This window comes from Hipposideros armiger, unplaced genomic scaffold (genome assembly GCF_001890085.2).
Source record: "Hipposideros armiger isolate ML-2016 unplaced genomic scaffold, ASM189008v1 scaffold_862, whole genome shotgun sequence".
In the NCBI taxonomy this organism is placed as follows: Eukaryota; Metazoa; Chordata; class Mammalia; order Chiroptera; family Hipposideridae; genus Hipposideros; species Hipposideros armiger.
Genome location: NW_017732212.1, coordinates 114070 through 137728, shown reverse-complemented (window position 1 = coordinate 137728; position 23659 = coordinate 114070). Strand labels below are relative to the sequence as shown.

The following is a 23659-nucleotide window of genomic DNA, read 5'->3' as shown; positions in this document are numbered from 1 at the left end:
TCGCCTTGGTAAATAGAGGACAAATAATCCACTGGGTTTTTCTGGGGTCTTTACAGCTTCACATTGTATATCCACTCCAGCATGCCCACATCTTGACCCTTCTTGCACTATCTGGTCCCATAGTCCTGACATTTCTAGTTCACTTAGCATAATGCTTTCTCCAAGCTTCACAGATAGCAGTGAAACTTCAGAAGTGTAAGGATCAAAAGAAAACCCTGAAAATGTAAGAGAAAAAAAATAGATTACATTTGTAAGAATAAGGGTCAAGGTGATATTTCACTTTTCATTCGATTGGGTGAAGATAAGAGCTGTTTGTTTATTGATTTTCCTCTGATATATGCAGTCCCCAGAACAGTGCCTAGCACATAGTAGACAACAAATACTTGTTGTATGACTGGAGTCATATCTTTAAAAATACCTTTAAATCTAGATCTATATCAGTGCCCAGTTAACCTTCAAAAGTGAGGACAAAAAAAAATACAGATAAATAAGAATTCAATGATCAATACCCAGAGACCCTAGGTGAAAAATATACTAAAGGATGTATCCAGCTGACAGAAAAATAACAAAAGTAATGGGATGCAAGGGGCAAAAGTGAGCAAAGAAATTGGTATAGAAAAGTGGTATACACAAATAAACATTAACTATCAAAAAAGATAACAATAGGGCCAGCTGGGTGGCTCAGTTGGTTAGAGCACGTGCTCTGAGCAACAAGGCATCTGGTTTGCTTTCCACATGGGCCAGTGAGCTGTGTCCTCCGCAACTAGATTGAAGGATGACTTGACTTGGAGCTGATGAGTCCTGGAAAAAGCAGTTACCCAATTTAAAAAATATATAACAATAATTACATATTTTACACTTTTGATAAGCTAGAAATTAAATTACCAAAAATATAAACATGGGCCGGCCGAGTGGCGCGTTGGTTAAGAGCTGGCTTGGGATGCCAGAGGGCCCCGGTTCAGATCCCACATATGAGGGCCAGTGACACTGCCCTCCACAGCTAAGATGCTGAACAACAGCGCAACCTGGAGCTGGGCTGCTGTGAGTTGCCGGCGATGGCGTAGGCTGCAGCCCCTGTGGCAGTGGGTTGCCATGGGCTACCGTGTGTAGCCAGCAGCCAGCGTGAGTGGCCAGCAGCCGCAGTGAGCGGCCATCCAGAAGCCGGCCACCGATCTGCCTCGCCTGGGAAGAGCGCAATGATGGTGCCAACTTGGGCCAGTGAAGCAACGTCCTCCACAACTAGACTGAAGAACAAAAGGACAGCAACTTGTCTGTTCCCCTTCCCCCAATTCCCCAGCGCTGTTCCCATCCCCCAATTCCCCAATAAAAATCTTTAAAAAAAATTATCTTACAAGATGAGTGGTGAGTATTATATGGATTGTACTCATGAATGCTCGGCATTCTGTATCCATGCTCATATATTAGATATAATCTAATGATTGTAAATAGATACAGTCTGAAATTATGCAAATCAAGTTGATAATATTGGATATATTTTTAGAAAGTTGGGTTAAGTTTTTTTTTAATAAATTTTATTAAGAAGACTCATGAGCTCCAAGTGAAGTAGTTGTTTCAATCTAGTTGTGGAGGGCGCAACTCAGTGGCCCATGTGGGGATCGAACCAGCAACCCTGGTGTTATGAGCACTGCGCTCTAACCAACTGAGCCAACCGGCTGCCCCAATATTTGAAATATTTATTTTGTTACTGTATTTCTGAATTTTTTCATTATAATCAAGTATTATATTTTTATTTTAAAATTGTAAAATATATATTCACAAATTATTGATACTGGAAAACTGCATATAACAGTACATACAGAAGTGAAAAAGTATGATCCAAAATGATAAATACAAGGGAACCCAATTTTATAAAAATACATTCATGTTAATATAAATATGAACATTTAGAAATACATAAATGTAAAGTACAGAAATGAGAAATTGCTAGGATGTTGGGTTTATGTTGTCGTTTATTTCTACAACGTAGTTCCTTCTTTTATTTAAAACTTGCAAAAAGCGTGGATGACTTTTCTAAAGGTTAGCGGTAATACTATTTCTGAGATGATGCCCTCTTCCAGGCCTTTAGCTTCCATTATTTCCTGACAACACGGGAACTTTGTGGGACCTAACGTGGAGTTAATTAGTGCGGACTCACAAAGCCTAGGTAAAGTAAAAATGGAACTCTAGAAATGATATCTGAGTTTGCAGTTTAGACCTCAGATTGATTTCTGATTCAAAGAAGAAAGGCAACTGCAGCAGCAGTGAGCAGGTTTCCCGCAAACCAGGCAGCAGACAGCCTGCTTTCCAGAAGCTTCAGGTTAGGTGGCATTGTTTTCAAACCTGAAGGGTGGAAGGCCATGTAGATGGGGGTGGCCTGAGGGAGTGCGGGTGTCTTGGCATTTCTGGAGCAACACTGTCCCCAAGAGGAACCTCTGACAAAGCATCAAGTCATGTGGGCGAACAGGATGACCCTGCAATACCAGAAAGAAAGAAATTCATTGTTAGAGTGGAAAGTCCAGGAGTCCTGAGAAAACGCTCCTGAAGACAAGCTGAAGATGATCCCACTGATTATAGATGGGACAATTTGAGCATCAACAAGGATTATAATTTCAATGGCTCAAAACCCATTGAATATAAACATGCTTAATATCCACAAGTTCACAATGACACAAATAAAGATGGCTCTTTAGTCACCTTGGGAAGATGCTTGGGAAACAACTCTTTATATTGAAAACTGGTAAATACAGGGAAAGAATCAAGCACTTAACCTGTTTTTCTTACACTAGCCAAAGAGTTGGCTAAGGGAAGTTATCCTTTATAGATATATCAGGGCTAATAAATGAAGAAGGAATTAGAGATCTGCACATTCTATTTTGTCAGCCCTTGTGAATAAATGGATCCAGGCACTGCTCATCAATGACTGATGGCATCACAAAGAGAGAGAGAACCAACAGTATGTGCCTAATTATGGAGGCACAGAGCATCCTTATAAAGCTATCTTGAATATATATATATCAGGGTAATGTGAAGGCTGAATGATATTTGACAATATTTAGGAAATATTTTTTTCTACCTGAGAAAATGTGATTAGGGATAGATTTTTTAAAAGAGTCCTTATCTTTCATAAACACATACTGAGATTTTTTAGATGAAATAATATGATGTCTGGGATTTGCTTCAAAATACCTAAGGGGCCCATAGTGGGTGGGATGGTTTATAGATGAAATAAGATTAGCCACCAGGTCCATAAAGTTTCAAGCTGGGTGATGGGTATGGAATGTTCATTTTGCTGTTTTCTAGACTTTTGTGCATTTCTAATTTGCTATAATAAAAAGTAAAAATAAAATTTGATTACTTCAATTATGCTTTTTGCAAGTACAGTGCCCTTAATTGAGGGCTAGCCTTAAACACACTCTTAGAACATACTCCACTTATATAACGTGTATACAGAGAGCTTGTGTGAAATGTGACTTGAAGTTTTAGATATCCTAGTTTCATACAACCCTGAGTCATGTCACCACTTATGAGTCATTTCCCAAACCCATGGCACCCACGTACTGTTAAGGAAATAAGTTCAAAACAGTCAGAGGTTCTCAAACTTGCCCTGAACCATTTCATAGTTAATTGCACATGTAGGAAATTCCTGTTTTAACCACTTGTGAGAAATGAAGTGTTAGCTGTTAGCATTACTTAAAACCCTCCAGTGACTCCCTGACAAATAGAAGACACACTACTTCCTGTAAACTGTAAGGCTACCTATTTCTCCAGTCTCACCCCTCATTAAGTCTGCCTTGTACTATACACTCCGACAACAACTACAATCATAAGTAGCCAACACTTATCAAGTGCTTACTATGTGCCAGGCACTAATGTTTTAAATACTTTCCACATATTAGTCCAATAATCCTCACAATAATCCATGAGGTAGGTACTATACTCCCCATTTACAGATGAAGTAACTGAGGCACAGAAAGGTTGAGTAGGGCCGGCCGAGAGGCTCAGTTGGTTAAGAGCGCGAGCTCTGAGCAACAGGGTCGCCAGTTGGATTCCCACATGGGCCAGTGAGCTGCTCCCGAGCTCAGCTGCCGCTGAGCTGCCAACAGGTGGTAGGATGGCTCAGCTGGTGAGAGCACTTGCTCCTATCAACAAGGTTGCTGGTTCAGCTCCTGCATGGGATGGTGGGCTCTGCCCACCCGCAACTAAGATTGAACATGGCACCTTGAGCTGAGTGGCCTTGAGCTGCCGATGGGCGGCAGGATGTGACTGGACCTGAAGCTGAGCTAGCTGCGCCCTCCACAACCAACATTGAAAGACAACAACTTGGCTGTCCTCCTTCCCTAATTCCCCAATAAAATCTTTAAAAAAAAAAAGTTGAGTGACTTGCTCAGAGTCACACAAGGAATAAGTGGCAGAACCAAGATTTGAACCCAGGCTATCTGGCTCCAGAAGCTCTTTTTAGTTTTCCCAGAAATTACATAGAATTCTAGGTCACCATGCATTTGCCCACACTTCATCTTTGGCCTGGAATTATAGGCAAAAACTTACTCATTTTTTAAAAAAGATATTGCTTGTAAGTCCCCTTCTCTCTGTAGCAGTTCTGCTTCTCCCCTAGGTAGAAAAGACTTCATGACTTACCTCTTTTTGTTTTTTAAAACAAAAGAAAACAAACAGTTTAAAACATCATGGCTGGCAGAGTGGGCCAAAGTCAGGCTCTCAATATCGTTTTGCCTCAATCAAATTATATATATTTCTACTTTGAAAAATTTCAAACATATAGAAAAGTTGAGAGAATAATATAATAAATATCCATGTATTCATTATCCCATTTCAACAGTTACCAATTCACAACCAATTTTGTTTCCTCTATAGTCTCTACCTATTTCCCCATACTGGATTATTCTGAAGCCATCCCAGATAGCATATCATTTTACCCATAAATATTTCAAGATGTTGCTCTAAACTATAACTCTTTTGAACAAGCTAGCCATACATCATTATCATATCTCAAAAATCCAACAATAATTATTTAGTATCAATTATCTATTTCGTTTCTCTCTCTCTCTCTCTCTCTCTCTCTCTCTCTCTCTCTCTCTCTCTCTCTCTCTCGCTATTCCATTTTTCAGAATAATGTTCTGGTTTGCTAACATCCTGTAGTGTGGCAAATGATATATTTTAGCATCATTAGGATCTCATGGATAGTTCATGTATTTCAATCCATTGCAGTTATTATTTTTGATGCTCAAATCACTCCATCTTCAGCCAGTGAGAGCCTTTCAAGCTTGGTTGATGTGACCCCAGTAATTTTCCATAACTTCCTTGCTTTGGGGTATAACAAGACTTTTTTTTTTTAATTGGGGAATTGGGGAAGGGGAACATTGTGTTTTTCCAGGGTCCATCAGCTCCAAGTCAAGTTGTTGTGCTTCAATCTTAGTCGTGGAGGGTGCAAGCTCAGCTCTAAGTCCAGTCGCAGCTTTCAATCTAGTTGCGGGTGTGTGTGGGGGTGGTGGAGAGCAGCCCACCATCCCATGCGAGAGTGGAACTGGTAACCTTTTTGCAGACTGGGCCATCTAGCCGCCCAATGGCAGCTAGGGGCTGCTCAGCTGAAGGCACCATGTTCAATCTTACTTGCCGGGGTAGTGGGTGGGTGTGGGGGTTGGGGGTGAGGTGGGCAGCTCACCATCCCATATGGGCGTTGAATCTGCAACCTTGCTGCTAAGAGCACATGCTCTTGCCAGCTCAGCCGCAGCTTATTTTGGGCACAGCTCACTGGCCCACGTGGGAATTGAATTGGTGACCCTATTTATTGCTCAGAGCTCGCACTCTTAACCAATTGAGCCACTCGGCTGGCCCCAAGACTTTCAAAATAGAATATAATTATATAACATAATGATTATTATATTTACATGGTTTCAAATACAATAATAGTATGGTATATTCAGACGTAGCTTCTCTCCCTGTCTCCACCCCTTTCATCCCTCCACCCCTCTTCCCATAGGAAACCATTTTATCTTCCCTTTTTTTAAAAAAACAGCTATTTATATATATTTTTTGTTTTATCCTTCCATAAAAATATATAGTTAGCTACCTTTTAAATTTAAAAAGTAACTTCCTAGCAATGGAATTCTTGGATCAAAATATGTATAAATCGAAAACTTTGATAAATATTGCCAAACTTCCTCTAAAACTCTTGTTTAATTTTGTACTTCCATCTACTGTATATTATCACATTTCCTCATACTCTTGTTTCCACTGGATATTAGAACACAAATTTTTATCAATCTGAAAAGTAAAAATATTTTATTTAGTTAGAATTTCTTCACGTATGAAAGAAATTAAGCATATTTTCCACATATTAATTGGCTATTTGTCTTTCTTTTTTGTGAACTTTCTGTTCATACCTTCTGTTCATTTTCTATCCATTTTTGTATTTTCTTACTGATTTACAAATTAAAGAAGTTAGCCCTTTCTTTTGGGTTCTGAACCAAATTCCACTGTGGGGAGGGAGGGTTTCCTCACACATCAAACAAGCAATTCACAGACACTAGCTAGTTGTCCAACAATTCAATTCAATTCTGACACTATCTACCAAGAAACAAAATCAGATTCTGCAGGTTGAGGACTCAGACAAAGACTGTCCCCTGCCAACTTCAGACACCAATTGCCAGATAAGGTTATCAACTATGTTTCTGATCCACTGGCTATAAATTGGGAATTCCCACAACCCTAAACTTGGGTTTGATTAATTTGCTAAAGTGGCTCACAGAGCTCAGAGAAACATTCACTTACTAGATTGCCTCTTTATTATAAAATGATATAACACAGGTACAGCCAGATGAAAGAGATAGGGCAAGGTTAGGGAAAAGAGCACAGAGGTTCCATGCTCTCTCTGAGTGCGCCACTCTCCCCAAATTTCCTCGTGTTTACCAAATCAGAAGTTCTCAAAACCCCATCCTTTTTGGGGGGATTTTACAGAGGCTTCATTACAGGACATGGCTGATTAAATTATTGGCCTTTGGTGATTGAACTCAATCTCTCCAAACCCTCTCCCATCTCCGGAGACCATGGGGTGGGAAAGTTCCAAGCCTCTAATCTCTTGGTCGGTTCCCCCTGGCAACCAGCCCCCAGCCCTAAGACTTCCAAAATCACTTCCTTAACATAACAAGAGACACCTTTATCACTCCCATCACTCAGGAAATTCCAAAGGTTTTGGTAGCTGTGAGCCAGGAACTGTGGATAAAGACCAAATATAAATATGTAAGAGAAATATAAATCACAATACTACACCCTGTCTTTCATGTATTGAAAATATTTCCCACAGTTTATCATGTGTCTATTGATTTTGTTTTGGGTACATTTAGTTGTTTAGGAATTTTTCAACTATATCTTGTAAATTATATCTTAAACTATGAGTTTTGCTCTGAGATCAGATTTAGCTATATCTTATACATTTTTATACATAACATTTTGATTAGAGAAAATTTTTTCAGTATTATTACTCCAGATTGCAAATTTCACTTCATTTATACATTGATGTAAGAGTAACTTAGGAGAGATATTAAAATTTTTTTCTAAGCTATTGGAGTTTTGTTTTTCTTTTAAAAAAATCGACGTTTATTACATTATGGTCAGAGAATATGATGTGTATCCATTCTTCTTTTTTGAATTTATTGAACTGTTGTGTCCTAATATGAGCGTCAATGATTATTAATGTTCCATAGTCACCGACAAGATATATTCACAGATATAAGAAAATAAGCTTGCTAGAACTTTATTAACTATACTATTTTGCTGTGTCTACTAGATCTATCCTAGGCTGACAAAAATCTATCCTATTTCTCACATTTCCTGGAGGTTATACTTTTTACATCTTGCCATTCTATTATTTAGTACATTCAGATTTATGACGGTTATAGCATTATTATGAGCTGTTCTCTTTAGCACTGTAAGTGCTTGTGGAGTCATTTTGGATCTCCAGTGCTAAATTTTGAACAATGTCATACTTTGCTTTCTGGCCTTTTGACATGTTTGCAGTTAGCATTTATTTGTGCATTCATTTTCTTTAGGCTTCCAAGAATCAACTACTGCAAATATAAACACAGTATTAGTGCTGGAGGCTTGTTACAAGGATTCATGAGAATATGGTAAGATCGGGAATATTCCTTTTTTTTCTAATAATAGATAACATTTATTGATGTGATAGCATTACAAAAACTTATTGAGGCATATGCCATTAGTATCATTCCTACTTCACAGACAAGATAATCTTATCCATAAGATAATGTGCAGAGATGTTTACTTGAGAAAACAGGAAGATCCAGAATTTGAACCTAGATCAATCTAACCAGAGTCCAAGATGTTAAATATCTGCTCTTCAGGAATATTATTGTTTTATCATCCACCCAGTCATTTGGAATTCCATCACTTCCAAATCTGATTGCTTAGAGCAGCCCCAGAATAACTCAGCATCATTGGGAAATCACCCACACTGACATGACCCTTAGGTCACAGTCCTTTGTACCCTGATCATTTATATTTAATGCTGGTTGTCTTGTTTGTCAGCACTAACTCTGAGCCAGGCATCATGAAAGAGGACTTTAATTGCATTAAATTATTGAATCTATTGAACAATTTGGTGAGAATATTATCACCGTCATAACTTTTACAGATGCTGAAACCAAGACTTAGAGCATTAATTTCACCAAGAGTAAACATTCATTTAAAGTACTCTTCAAATATTTATTAAATAGCAACATAGGTCATGCCAATAAGAATTTCAGATCCAGAAGTCAAATCCAGTTTGAACTTCAAATTGTCTTACTCCAAAGCCCATTGACTCAACTGATGTTCACCATGCCTCCCTCTCATGTCACTTCCCAAAGAGAGGCTTTGATCTCAGCCACCCAATATGGGTGCCTTTATTGGCATGGGTTATTAGTTGATTTACATGTAGGTTTGCCTTCTGCTAACCCATCAACTTCTGGTCTTGTCAGCTGGGGCCAAGGTGGCAAGAAGGTTCTTAATCCATGGGGAAAGAGCCATTGTAATCTGGACCACAAGCACCAAATTGGACCTCCTGCTTCCCAGGGAGTAATGTAATTGGCAACTATTTCAAGACTTCTGGAATCTGGTATGGAGCTTGTGCAGGGAAGAGTTAACAGCAGGCCTGAGGCTATTGTCCTTAGAAAGGCCTGCATGCAAGGTTGGCTCTTGGTTAGTGTTATGGACTGAATTGTGTCCCCCCCACCACACACACACAAAGATGTATATGTTAAAGCCCTAACCCCCTAAAGTGACAATATTTGAGGATGGGGCCTTTAAGGGGCTAATTAAGATTAAATAAGGTCATAAGTATGGGGCCCTAATCCAAAGGACTGGTCCTTATTAGAAGAGGAAGAGACCCCAGAGATCTCTCTCTCTCTCCATGAACCCTCAGAAGGAAGGCCATGTGAGGACATAGTGAGAAGGCAGCCATCTATAACCCAGCGTCCTCACCAGAAGTCAATCCTAGTGGCACTTTTATCTTGGACTTCTAGCCTCCAGAACTGTTAGAAAATAAATTTCTGTTGTTTAAGTCACCCAGCCTGTGGTATCTTGTATGGAAGCCTTAGTTGACTAATACAGCTGGCATCTGGGAACTCAGATTTTGGGAGGGTTCTCACCACTCTCTAAATGATGAGTGGCTCACTGTGCCTAAACTGTTTGTACAAACACTGGTTTATGCTGAACACCTGCTTTCCTTCTGGGGATCTGGGACTTTGGTACATGCTAGCCAAAGGGTGCTTATGTGACTGGCCCCTGATAAAAATCTTGGACTCTGGCTCAGGGAAGTTTCCCTGTAGACAATATTTTAAATGTGTTGGCACAGTTCATTGCTGGAGGAATTAAGAGGGTCCTGTGTGAAGCGTCATAGAAACTTCTTCCTGGTTCCCTCCAGACTTCGCCTGTTTGCCTTTTCCCTTTGCTGATTGTGCTTTGTGTCCTTTCACTATAATAAATCATAGTTGGGAGTATGACTACGTGGAGTCCTGTGAGTCCTCAGAGCAAGTCATCGAACCAGGGGGTGGTCTTGGGGACACTCAACCCAGAGCCTCTTCTACAGAGGACCATGCCATCATTCTCAAAGCCACTCTGTTCATTGCTTTACTGCCTGTATTGCTGCCAGCAACTCAGGGCAGGGTCCTTACCTTATTTATTTATTTAAATTTTATTGGGGAACAGTGTGTTTTTCTAGGACACATCAGCTCTAAGTCAAGTAGTTGCCTTCAATCTAGTTGTGGAGGGTACAGTTCCTTGGCCCATGTGGGAATTGAACTGGCAACCTTGGTGTTATGAGCCTGCGCTCTAAACACCTGAGCTAACCGGCTGCCCCAGTGTTCTCCTTACCTTAATTATCATTGCATTCCCAGTGCCTGGCACAGAATAGGCTGTCAGTAAATGTCTGCTGAGTCCTTTTTTTTTTGGCTTAAAACAACGGAAAGTTATTCGGTAACAGTTCTGGAGGCTACTTCTGAAATGAAGTTGTTGGCAGGAGCATGTTCCCTCTGAAACCCATAGGGGAGGATCCTTTTTTGCCTCTTCCAGCCTCTGGTAGTTACCAGCAATCCTTGGTGGTCCATAGCTAGTGGACACATCACTTTAATTTCTGCCTCCATGGTCACATGGCATTTTCCGTGTGTGTGTCTCTGTCTCTTCTCATAAGGATACCAGTGAGTGGGTTTAGGGCCTACCCTAATCTTGTATGACCTCATTTTAGCTTACATCTTATTTACATTTGCAAAAACTTGACTTCTAAATAAGGTCATGTTCATAGATACTAGGGGTTAGGACTTGAATATGTTTTTGTTGTTTTTTAAAAAAATTTTTATTGGGGAATTGGGGGGATGGGAACAGTGTTGGGGAATTGGGGGAAGGGGAACAGACAAGTTGCTGTCATTTTGTTCTTCAGTCTAGTTGTGGAGGACATTGCTTCACTGGCCCAAGTTGGCACCATCATTGCGCTCTTCCTGGGTGAGGCACATCAGTCGCTGGCTTCTGGATGGCCGCTCACTGCGGCTGCTGGCCGCTCACGCTGGCTGCTGGCTACATACGTTAGCCCATGGCAACCCACTGCCACAGGGGCTGCAGCCTACTCCGGAGACTCACGGCAGCCCAGCTCCAGGTTGAGCTGCTGTTCAGCATCTTAGCTGTGGAGGGCAGTGTCACTGGCCCTCATATGTGGGATCCGAATTGGCGCCCTCTGGCGTCCCAAGCCAGCTCTTAACCATCGCGCCACTTGGCCGGCCCTGAATATGTTTTTTTGGCGGGATATAATTCAACCCACAACAGTCCGTTTCAGATGTATCAAGATGCCTCATTGTTCAATGATTATTGACAATAACTTCTAATTTTCACTGAGCACTTACTATGTTGCTGGCACTGTGCTAAGTACTTTATATGCATTATCTCATGTGATTGTCTTTCTATACTATAGACACTATTGTTTATCCTCATGTTACTGATGAGGAAACTGAGGCCCAGAGAGGTAAAGCAACTTGCCCAGTATCTCATGGCAGATTATAACCTCCAGAAATTATCACAGCAATATTTCTGGCCCCATGTTCCTTTCCAGAACCTCGTTGCTCCCCATGAAGAAGCAGAATATATTTTTTTCTCCATCTGAACTTGGGCAGGACCTTGTGACCGCCTCAATGAATAGCATTTGGGGAAGACAGGCTACATCACTTCCAAAACTAGGTCAGGAAAGGTGATGCAACTTCCACCTGACTCTGTCTCTTTCAGGATGCTTGGCCTGGGAACCCAGCCACCATACTGTGAGGAAGCCCAAACCAACACATAGAGAGGAACTGAGGCTCAGGCTATAACCACCATCAGTAGCCACACACGTTAGTGAGGGAGCCTTTAGATGATCCAGCCCCTGGCCTTGGATCTTCCAGCTGAGGCTCCAGATATGGAAGAGCAGAGACAAGCCATCATTGTTGACATATTCTGTGTGAATTCCAGACCCATATCATACAACTGGGCAGTTCAGGTGTAGTTCAACTTTAGATGAGGCTGGATCCGAGGTCTCAGATAATAATACCACCAACACTCAGAATCCCTGCATGCTTCAGCTTTGCCTTCTCTGTGTTGTCTTCATATTCCAGCTCCTCTTGGGGTTCCCTGGCAACCTCTGGTTCTCCATATCAAGTGATGTTTTTGAGGTTCATTCACATTATAGCGTACATCAACACTTCATTCGTTTTTATGGATGAATATTATTCCATCCTAGGGATAGACTACATTTTGTTTATGTATTCATCAGTTGACGCGCCTCCTTAAATTTTGCACTCTAGATGCTTTGTTCACCTCATCCTAGCCCTGGGAGGTGATTCCAAGAAGCATTAAAGCCTAAAATGGGTATTCCTGATGATGGACAGGTGGCTCTCCTCCAATCCCTGAAGCAGGGACCCTGGCTCCTGACACTTTCTCCACCAACCTGCATAAGAGCTCTGCTGAGTCTTTAAGTGTGTCAATGGAAAGCAACAACTGTTCAAAAACACACAAACACTTGCCAGATTAGCTAGGAGTAAAAGAAGAATAAACTCTTTGCAAGTTTTAATTATAGTTTTTAAATGTGGTTCATATTTTAAATATATCCAATAACTAACTCATAGTTAATGAGAATTATTCAATAGCTCTTTGGGGGACTTTTAAAATGACACACACTTGTAATTAGCACAACTTCTATACAAACGGTAGCTATTGACAAACTTAAACAAGATCTTTCCACTTCAGAAGGCTAAATATATTCCCCATGTTTTCACCACTTCACCCCACCCTTGAACTGGAGACCTGATTTTTTTAAGTTTTACTAAATAATTTTAACCAATAGTGTTTGTACTGGTTATCTTTTGCTGTATAACAAGTTATCCCCAAAACTTCGTGGCTTAAAACCACAAACATTTATTATCTCACACATTTTTGGAGAGCCAGGACTCCAGGAGTGCCTTAGCTGGGTGGTTCTGGCTCCAGCTCTCTCACAAAGTGGCGACTAGGATGGTGGTTGAGCCTGTTTTCTCACCTGTAGGCTCCTTTGGGTAGGAGGTTTTGCTTCCAAGCTTACTCACACGGTGGTGGCAGGAAGCCTTTGTTCCTCACCACATGGGCCCCTCCATAGGGCTGCTTGATATGTCCTCACAACATGGCATCTGGCTTCCCCCAGAGCAAGAGAGAGAGAGAGAGAGAGAGAGAGAGAGAGAGAGAGAGAGAGAGGGAGAGAGAGGGAGAGAAGCTTTGTTGCCTGTTATGAGCCAGTCTTGGAAGGTACACACTGTCACATCTCTAAATTGAGGGGAATTAAGCACCATCATTTAAATGGAGGAGGAGCAAAGAATGTACAGACATATTCTAAACCCAGCACAGTAATATATTACAAGCTAACATTCTTTAATAATTTCCTACTGAAAGATGATATGGAACCTAATATACCTTGTACTAAGCTACAGGCGGTACAAGCAGGCGCCCCCTCCTGGCCCTGAACCGCAGGGGGCCCCATGCTTTGGTGTGCCTTCCTCAAAGTGGTCTAAAACTGCCCTCTGGTGGCCGAGACTGGCTGATGCCAGAAGTACCATTTGAGCGAGGTGCCCTGAGTCTGGGCCAGGACCCACGTGGGCCCTGATCCCCACTTCTCCTTTCTGATGTTCTCTCTACCCTCTATACTGTGTATGGAGTCAGACAGATTCCCTGATGAACTCTGGTACTTATATATATATGGGGCTGTCCAGGGCTCCATGGCTAGCTCCAGGGGGGTGACCTGGCAAGTGGATTGCTCCCACTAGCTGGGGTGGCTTCCTTTTACAGGATCTCATGAGATGAAAATCAGTATGATGGTGACATGCTGACCTTGAGTGACTCATTCATGCCGTTTACAGGCCATTTTCAAAGCCCTAGGTCTGAACAACCCAGTGCTAATCCTTGGCTTTAAGGTGCATGTGTAGGCCCGTGTATCAGCTCTCCAACTGTGGGGCCACCTCCAGTCTAGAGCACCCAAAGGTGGCAGAGGTGGTGGCAGGTGCCTTTACCTTGTCTGTCCTGATGCTGCCGGCAGCCAGGAGAGTCATTTCCTCCACAGGCTCTGCACCACGTATTAGGGAGTCCTCTGGTCCATGTCTACCTATGCCAAGGACTTTCATGACTATTGCTCCACACCTCCAATGGGGTCACTTGGCTCATCAATGTAGTGACATCCTGCTCCCCCAGGTCAGTCTCAAGCCATGCCAGATGAATAATGGACACTCTTTGTACAAATGAAACTTCTCTTTTTATTTTGCCATGGGCCCTTTGTTTTCATCCTCACTGGTGGTGTGTGGAAGGCAGGGGTGCAGTCACACTCGCAACAGATCTCATTCTAGGGATGCAGTAATTACTATTTAAAGAGTTCAAGAGAATACACAGTTACAAGATGTGTTTTTCTATATTTATACTATAACATACCAAACAGTAAATTTAACATGACCAGAAAATAAAGTATTTTTCACACTTTCCTGCATACTCTGCATAAGGCTTGCTTGTTTTCGTGGTCCTTATCAACAAAGCACCATAACAACTTCTGAAGGAGGAGTCATTGGAAGCCAGTATTTATGAGCAGCCCAATGGATGATGCAGTGTTACAAGTAAGTTGTAACCAGCATTAAATAAATGTTATGAGGGACCTATAGAGGCAAGAAGATCTATATTTTCCCAGTACAAACAGGTTCTACAGAGCCATGGCATTGTAAGTAACAATGGTGTTGCTATCTTCTTGTGGTGGGAGATGAAGTTAGCCAGGAATGGCACATCTGACAATAAAGAACATAAATAAAGAACACAAGGAGATGGTTCCTGGACCTTAACAGGAAGAGATGGAGTCTGGACAATTACGAGGATTCCTCAGGTGCATTGATTGGACAATAAACAAACACACAAGTACTACCCTGCACTGTGTTCTAAATGTTCATCAATAAATCACAATAACTCATATGGACCCATGATTCTGTAATACATTTTTTTAAATTCAAATTGTGTATATAGACACAGGCCCTGCAAAAAATATTTGCCCAGGGCTCCACACAACTTAGAGGCAGTGTGGTAGACAGCCTATAAGATAGTCCCCATGACCCCTACTTCCTGGTGTTCATGCCCTTGTGTAATCCTCTCCCCTTGCGTGTGGCCTGGATTTACTGACTCACTTCCTTTTTTTTTTCAGCTCCAAATCAAGTAGTTGTTTCAATCTTGTTGTGGAGGGCATATCTCAGTGGCCCACGTGGGGATCAAACCGGCAACCTTGGTGTTAGGAGCACTGCACTCTAACCAACTGAGCTAACCGCTGCCCCCTGACTCACTTCTAACAAATAGAATGTGGCAGAAATGATGGGATATCACCTCTGAGGTTAGTTTATAAAAATACTGCAGCTTCTATCATAGATTCTGATTCTCTCTCTTTCTCTCTCTAGTCCTCCATCCCTCTCTCAATTGGAACCCAGACAATAATGCAAAGAAGTCCGGGCTATCCTGTTGGAAAGGCTGCATGTGAAAGAGAGGCCCTGGAGGATGAGAGGGCACATGGAGGAGAACTGAAATGCCTCAGCCAGCAGCCAGCAGCCAGCAGCCAGTACCAACCAGCAGCCATGTGAGTGGGCTTTCTTGGCAGTGGACCCTGCAGCTCTACTCAAGCCTTCATATGACTACAGCTCCAGATGCAACCTCATGAGAAACCCTGAGCCACAACTATCCTGCTAAGCTGTACCCAGATTCTAGATCAATAGAAGCTGTGAAATAATAAATGTTTGTGGTTTTAAACCATTCCAAAAAATTTTTTAGACAAAGTGTCTTTAAGATCAATGATTAAGGCTATTTTCAAAGAAGCCAGTAAACACCACATCTGATCTACAAAAAAGAATAATTGTTTTATGAAGCAAAAAATCTTGAGATATAATATATAATAACCCTAAGACATAGTATACATAATATGCCAAGAATAGCAAGTAAAGAGATTCTGTAAGTCTGCAGCAGGTTCTGAACATCTGTATTTTGATAAAACTTTATGGGTAAGTTCACTGATGTGCATTGAGAACCACTGGCCTAGAAGATGCTAGATTTAAATTAAAGAAGGTTGTGACCAAGTAAACACTTAAAATAATAACTGAGATCGTGGCTGAAATTCTATACTGCTGTTGTCTTATATCACCAGGCAAAGTACCACCAGGACTGACAAATATAGTAAAATTCAACAGAAATATTTCATAAGAGTTTGGTCAGTGTTTCCTTTGAGTTTCAACATACCGGGGTGGCAAAAAAAATGTATATACATTTTAAGAGATGTTAACACTTTGGTCAATGTTGCTCAAGCAGTAGTTCGCCATAATCAGAAGTGTCTGGACGCTGATGGTAACCACTTTGAGTACCTCTTGTAATTGCAGAAGTAAAACGTGACTTGTATTCATCTTTTGTTATAAGTATATATTAATACAGCTTTTTCCTGTCTTAAAATGTGTTTACATTTTTTTGGCACCCTCTGTACTATGAAAAGCAAGGGCACAAATCTCCAGGGAATTCCCATAAAGCATACATTTCTAAAATATTTATATTAATAAATAACATTTTAACCATACAAATTTAACCTAGGAAAGGCTGCGGATCTCTTCTTGTTTGCCAGCTCTTCCCATGTAACTCATCAATAGTAACACATCAGATAAGCTGAATTATTTCTAGTATCTTTTTTATAAATTAAAAAAACAGATCTTTGTGAATTTCCAGGGGCCCTGTGTGAAATCTCAAAGATAGTTTTAGGTGCAAAAGAGATCCTGAAAGCGGAATTTTATTTTGTTGATTTTTTTTCAATATTTAAGTCTGATTGGGGGAAGACAAAAATAAAAAATGCAGAGGAGACTTGGACACTTGATGAAGATAGGATCACAGGTGACTGAGAAGCAATATTGGTTACCTATTTAGCCAAAGTGACAATAAAACATAAAAAGAAACATAGAAAGTCACATGATTGTAAAGAACTTAAGTGAAAAAACTTTGTTTTTTTAATTTTTTTTCCTTAAAAAATTAAGAGCCTGATAAATTAAGAACATAATAAAGCAAAATTAAGAACATGATAAATTAAGAACATAATAAAGCTCAGAAAATTATTCTGGAAAAACAGAGTATTTGCTGTCTAGGCAGATTAGAGAGGAAGTAAAACAATAACCATTCATGTTGTGGGCGACGACAATAAACAGTAAACCAAGGAGATGAGCACACAAGTTCGTCAAAATTGAACAAACTGTGATAGGAACACATCACACAGCTTCTTCCAAGACTCACATATCAGAGACCAAGGCCAATGAAATTCACTTTCCAAATTTTGTCCTTCATTATTCTCTTTCATATTCTGTGACAAAGTGGCACTTAACTTGAGGACAGATGCGAGGGAGCCCACAAGGCCAGAACTAATTTCATAATACTAAGGTATTAGTTATGTTAAACATGCAATGCATTCATCATTGCTATCATCAACTGAATCCATAAATATTTAAATTTTTCTCGGCCTTAATTTCTAACCTGGAAAATATCAAAAGCTACCATTTACATAAATCAAAGCACTTTGGGGTTTTCAATAAGTTCTAAGACTGTAAAAGGGGGGTGGGAGACCAAAACGTTTGTGAGCCACTGCTTTTATTTTGTTACCTTGTAAAATAAAAGTACATGCACTGTTGTATTTCTCTGTCACTACTGCTTCTCAGTGTAGTTGCAACCACTTATATTAATTGTAACTTTTTAAAAAAAGATTTTTATTGGGGAATTGGGGAAGGGGAACAGTGTTGGGGAATTGGGGAAGGGGAACAGCCAAGTTGTTGTACTTCAGTCTTAGTTGTAGAGGGCGCAGCTAGCAGAGCTCCAGGTCCAGTTGCCATCCAGCTGCCGCTCAGCTCAAGGTGCCGTGTTCAGTCTTCGTTGCTGGTGGGCATAGCCACCATCCCATGTGGGAGTCGAACCAGCAGCCTTGTTGTTAGGAGCACGTGTTCTCACCAGCTGAGCCATCCTGCCACCTGTTGGCAGCTCAGTGGCAGCTGAGCTTGGGCGCAGCTCACTGGCCCATGTGGAAATCAAACTGGCAACCCTGTTGCTCAGAGCTCGTGCTCTTAACCAACTGAGCCACTTGCCCGGCCCCATTAATTGTAACTTTTTACTAAAGTAACTAACTTCTGTTTCACAGAGAAGTCAGGGGTGGATAATTGTGAACTGCCTTACCTTAATTATGTGAACCTGGATTCTTTAAAAGTCTCTAAGTTCGTTTACGAAAGAAGACTCTTTTCAAGTCTAGCACACTTAAAGTATTCAAAGTTCAGACACACAGACACAGAGATCTTAAATATTCAATTCATTGTTAGCCCCCGGGCAAGAGCTGTAAGAGGTGCCGATTAACCAGATGCCTTGTGGTCCCTTGCCCAACATTCATTTATTCATTCATTCGTTCATTCACAGAGCTCACCAAATAGTCAGATCATAAAACCAAAACCCCAATCATTGCTGCCACTGATGGGCAATAACTTGGCTGCAAACAAACCAAAAATGAACATTTAACACAGCTGGATAGGTAGTGTGGCCTGGCCTCAGCTACTTTCCCTTATTTGACCCATGTGAGGAGCAGGGTGAGATGCAGCAGTACAATTTTCTTTTTCTTGCACCTTTGTTCTTGCCTGCTGCTAGAATAGCCCTTCTAAAACTCCACACTTATCTCTTTGCACTCCTGCTCAAGAACCCACTGTGGCTCCCTCCTTCCTGTTACCATATGGATCCAGTTGATTATTTCTTCAGTTTCCACACCAGCCTGTCATCTGTTTGAATATGCATTGAGACCAGGGCTCTCACTGTGTCACAATCACTACAAGTGAGGCCAGGGGTGACCACTACTATGAGTCTGTATCATTGGATGGATTTTAGGGGTCATTGGGAATGTCGGTTTCCTGAGGGCAGAGATTTTCCTTGTTTTGTTCACTATTATATCCTGGCACAGTGCCTGGCACACAGTAAAGACTCAGTCAATATATGTCAGAAGAATAAATAAAATGACCCCCGAACGCTTAACTGAGTCTGGAGGAAACTGAGGCACAGAGCGGTGAGGTGACTGGCTCAGGACCATGGGTTGAGTAAAGGAGAAACCAGGATTTTATCTGGGTCCCCAGTTACTTACCAAGTGGCATCTGTTTCTTTTCATAGTCCCTTTCCTCATGCCTTTCTTGGCATTACCCAGAACACTTTCAAGGAAGTACTTGCTGGCAGCTGTCAGCTCCACAGGGTGGGCCTCATCTTTGGAGAACCTCCTCTCTGAGGTCACGCCCTGCCCGGGGCCAGCCCGCATGGTTTCTGAGCTGGGCAGCAGTACAAAGCCTGGTATTTCCTCCCAATAGGGAGTGTTCTGACAGGCAATGCTTGCTCCAGAGCTGTAGGCTGGGCGGCCAAGACTTTGTGGGGCCTGCACCACAGGTCAACTGTTCGTTTGCCCAACCCTGCTTCCTCCCACTTCCCTGCACAGGAATCAATCCCTAGTAAACAAATGTCTTATGCCTGAAACTTCATGTCAAATTTTGCGTTCACAGAACCCAACTTGTGACACGGCTGTTCAGCAAAGACCCAAATAAAATGCCCCAGTGATCCCAGGGGCCTGAACACTGAATCCACCAGGAATTACACCAGCTTGGGGAAAGCAGCAGAGTAGCAAGGCTACCTTGTTTATCAGCCGAATGTAGATATCTGACTAGTTGAAAGAGTCAATAAAACTCACCTGAGAAAATTGGAGGGAGCGGTGCAAGGTGAAAGGTGCAGGAAGTGAGCGTGTGAACTTTGCTGGCACTGTGTTCTGTGAAACAGCCTGGCAAACCACGCAGGTGGGATAGAGCATGAAAACACAGGGCTGGCTTTTATTCAGAACGTGTTTCCATCTGGCTCTGAGAGAATAAAAAAGTCAAAACGCCCAAGAAAACAGCAGATGGACTTCACTTTTCTGGATCTGGGAAATCAGTCTTCCAGGAGCTACTGAAACATGTAACATGCAGTGTAAAAAATAGTGTTGAACGGGTTGTTTTGCTTGAAAATATGAGGAGTAGGAAGCGATGGTACTTGGCACTTGAATAATCTTTGACAGAAGAACGAGTAATATTGCTGCTTTGGGAGCTGACCAAATCAAGCCTGTCATGAAATACTAGAGCATTGCTCTGAACAGATGGAGGAAACAGCCTCCTCCGAGACTCTAGCAAAACCTCAATGTGGTAGGAGGAGTTTGGTTGCCTTTTTTTATATAACTGTGTGCTAATTTCTAATTATTATTGCATTATGTTCTGAGATTATGGCCATTATAATTTTAAAAATAACTTGAGGGTTTCTTGTGGTTCAGTAATTGAGCAGTGCACATCTTTTTTTATTCAGATGAGGCTGTCAGGTAGAATTTGACCATCAGTGACTTCTCCCTTTGAATAAGCACCTGAAGATGGGCCTAGGAGAAAAAAACAAACAAAGAAACAAGCTCATTGATACTGAGAACAGATTGGGGATTGACAGAGGTGGGTGTGGGAGAGGGGGATGAAATAGGTGAAGGGAGTCAAAAGCTACAAACTTCCAGTTATAAAATAAAAAAGTCATGGGGATATAATGTACAGTATTAACTATGTTAATAATACTGCATTGCATATTTGAAAGTCACTAAGAGGGTACATCTTAAAAGTTCTCATCACAAGAAAAAAAACTTTAATTATGTGAAGTGATGGATGTTAGTTAACTAGATTTATTATGGTGATCATTTCACAATATATACAAATATCAAATTACTCTGATGTACACCTGAAACTAATATAAAATATGTTAATTATACCTCAATAAAAAAAGCAAAAAAATAAGAGATGGACCTAGGGTAGTCAAGTCAAGATTTACAAGATCAAGATCACTCCTCATAATAGGAGTGTTCAATGGCATACCTGTGGCCACTCATATTCACTGCAAGAGAGAATACCCAAGGACATAAGAGTGTTCTTTTTAGGGTCCAGGGGCAGGAAAATAGGTAGACCATGTGTCCACTTCCTCTATTTCCATTCATTATCCACTAAGCCTAATTCATAGATCTATTTCATTTTTTAAAGTTTTTTTTATTGGGGAATTGGGGGATGGGAACAGCACTGGGGAATTGGGGGAAGGGTAACAGACAAGTTACCTTTTTGTTCTTCAGTCTAGTTGTGGAGGACGTTACTTCACTGGCCCAAGTTGGCACCATCATTGCATTCTTCCTGGGAGAGGCAGACCAGCCGCCGGCTTCTGGATGGCTGCTTACAGAGGCTGCTGGCTGCCCACACTGGCTGCTGGCTACATATGGTAGCCCATGGCAACCCGCTGCAGCAGGGGCTGCAGCCTACGCCGTTGCTGGCAACTCACAGCAGCCCAGCTCCAGGTTGAGCTGTTGTTCAGCATCTTAGCTGTAGAGGGCAGTGTCACTGACCCTCATATGTGGGATCCAAACCAGGGCCCTCTGGCATCCCAAGCCAGTTCTTAACCATTGCGCCACTCGGCCAGCCCTATTTCATTTTTTAATGTCTGGTGTGGAGACTGCTAAACCTTATCCAACCATATGGATAAGCTGGCAAGGTTGAATTAGTGACCTTCTATTCCTGTAGCTAAAGGCTCGGTCTCTGGTGTGTGGAATATAGAAATTCATGACTGTCATATTTTCAGCTGACACATGCCTGGGTTAGTGCTCTAAAACGGGAATGTTGATGGTGAAATTACTAATAAAAGCCCTTGTTTAAGGTCAGGCCAGAGGAGCATTAGTAGTGGTAGCCTTATCAGAGGCCCAGTGGAAGGTAATACCACCAGAGGGGAACTGACAGGGGAAGAATTAACAAGGACCATGCCTCAAAGTCAGATCACAAGTATATTGATGGTAGAAGAGTTAATACACAGGGCTCAATAATACAACAGAAAAATCACGGGTGGTAGAATAAAGAGACCTAGATTTGAGGTCAGATAAGAGGGGCCAGGGTTTTTAATCAGTTATCAATTGTTTTGTTTGAATATCTAGACAGAGAGGTATTGATGTTGGAAGAGTTAGCAAATGCTTGAACTCAGAGTAGAGAGGCATTCGTGGTATAATTGTTACAGAGGCCCTGGTTTAGGGTCAGACCAGAGAAACAGGGATGGGGACAATCAAATAAATATCTAGGTTTGAGGTCAGTCAAGAGAGGAATAGATTCTAGGATAGTTAACAGAGCCTAGGGTTTATGAATGGGGTGTGAACAGTCAGATTCTAGGGGCACTGATGTTGGAAGAGATAACTTTACAAGTTCAATGACAGATCCAAAGGGCACAAGTGACAGAGTAGTTACCAGAGGATCAGGTTTGAGGTCAAACCAGGAGGGAATTGATGGTGGTATAGTTAACAGAGGACTGGGTTTGTAGGCAGGCCTGGAGTGGAGAAATAGGAGTATACTGAAATAGTTAAATGGCTGTGTTGGGTAATTAGATCAGAAGATCTTTGAATATGGGAAGAATAAACAAGTCCTGGTTAAGAATCAAACAAATGAGAGAGCAAGCGTAGTGGAAGAACTTTGATTAGGGACCAGGATGACATTGAAGGTAGAATTGTCGACAATAAAACAGACCCTGGTTTGAGAAGAAACCAGAAGGAAATTGATGTTGTAGTGGTTAATAGTAGATCGGGTCTGAAGCCATACCAGTGGAGCACTGTGGTTTAAGAGTTAAAATGACCTGGGTTCAAAGTCATATCAGAGAGGATTGAAGGTTAAATAGTTAAAAAGAAGTCCAAGTGCAACCAGTGTGGCATTCTTAGATAAAGAATTAATGGAGGACTAGGTTTGATTTGAGACCGGAGGGGCCTTTCAGTTAGAATATGAAATGAAGGCCTGGGTTCAAGGTCATACCAAAGGAGCAGTGATGGTAGGATACTTAACAGAGACCCGTTTTTAAGGCAGACCAGAAAGGTGCTGATGATGGAATTGTTAATAGAGGAGGTCAAACCAGAAACATAGAGATCTTGGAATGGTTCAAAATCATATCAGGGGACCTTGATGTTAGAATGGTTAACAATCTCCAGTCACAGTCAGACAAGAGGGCCTATGATGGTGGAACAGTTTATAGAAGTCTGGGTTTGAGGTCAGGGCAGAGGAACACCAGCAATGGAATAGCTAACAAAAGCTCTGAGTTTTGGTTGGATGAGGAAGCTGTCATGTTGAATTAGTTAAGAGATGTCCATGTGAGAATTCAGATCAAAGGGGGTCTTGATGGAGTAAAAACTAACAGAGTCTAGATTTGATGTCAGACCAGAGATGCCTTGATAGTTCTCGAGTTCAAGAAGGCCCAGTCAGAGCAGAAAGCCAGTGATGGTGAGATATTAACCAGAAACTCAGGTTCAAGGTTGGACCAAAGATTAGTCAGCAGAATTTTAGTTTCAAATAAGACCAGAAGGGTATTGATGGTAGAATAGTTTGCAGTAGCTCAGGTTCAAGGTCAGAAGAGAATGGAAGTGATGATGGAATAGTTAATAGGAACATGAGTCTGAGGTCTGCCCAGAGGGAATCAATGCTACAAGTATTACCAGAGCCCTAGGTTCAAGGTCAGATCAGAGGGGCAGTTATAGGGGAATAGTAAATAG

At 41.5% G+C, this 23659-nt stretch overlaps 1 long non-coding RNA gene across 1 annotated transcript; it reads right to left on the bottom strand.

The window, feature by feature from the left end:
• On the bottom strand, positions 1-19261 carry LOC109374783 (uncharacterized). The gene is made up of 3 exons (XR_002122455.1): positions 19199-19261; positions 2341-2471; positions 1-215 (listed from the first exon to the last, which is right to left on the bottom strand). It is a non-coding gene; the product is annotated as an uncharacterized LOC109374783 (long non-coding RNA).
• Positions 19262-23659: the final 4398 nt, after the last annotated feature.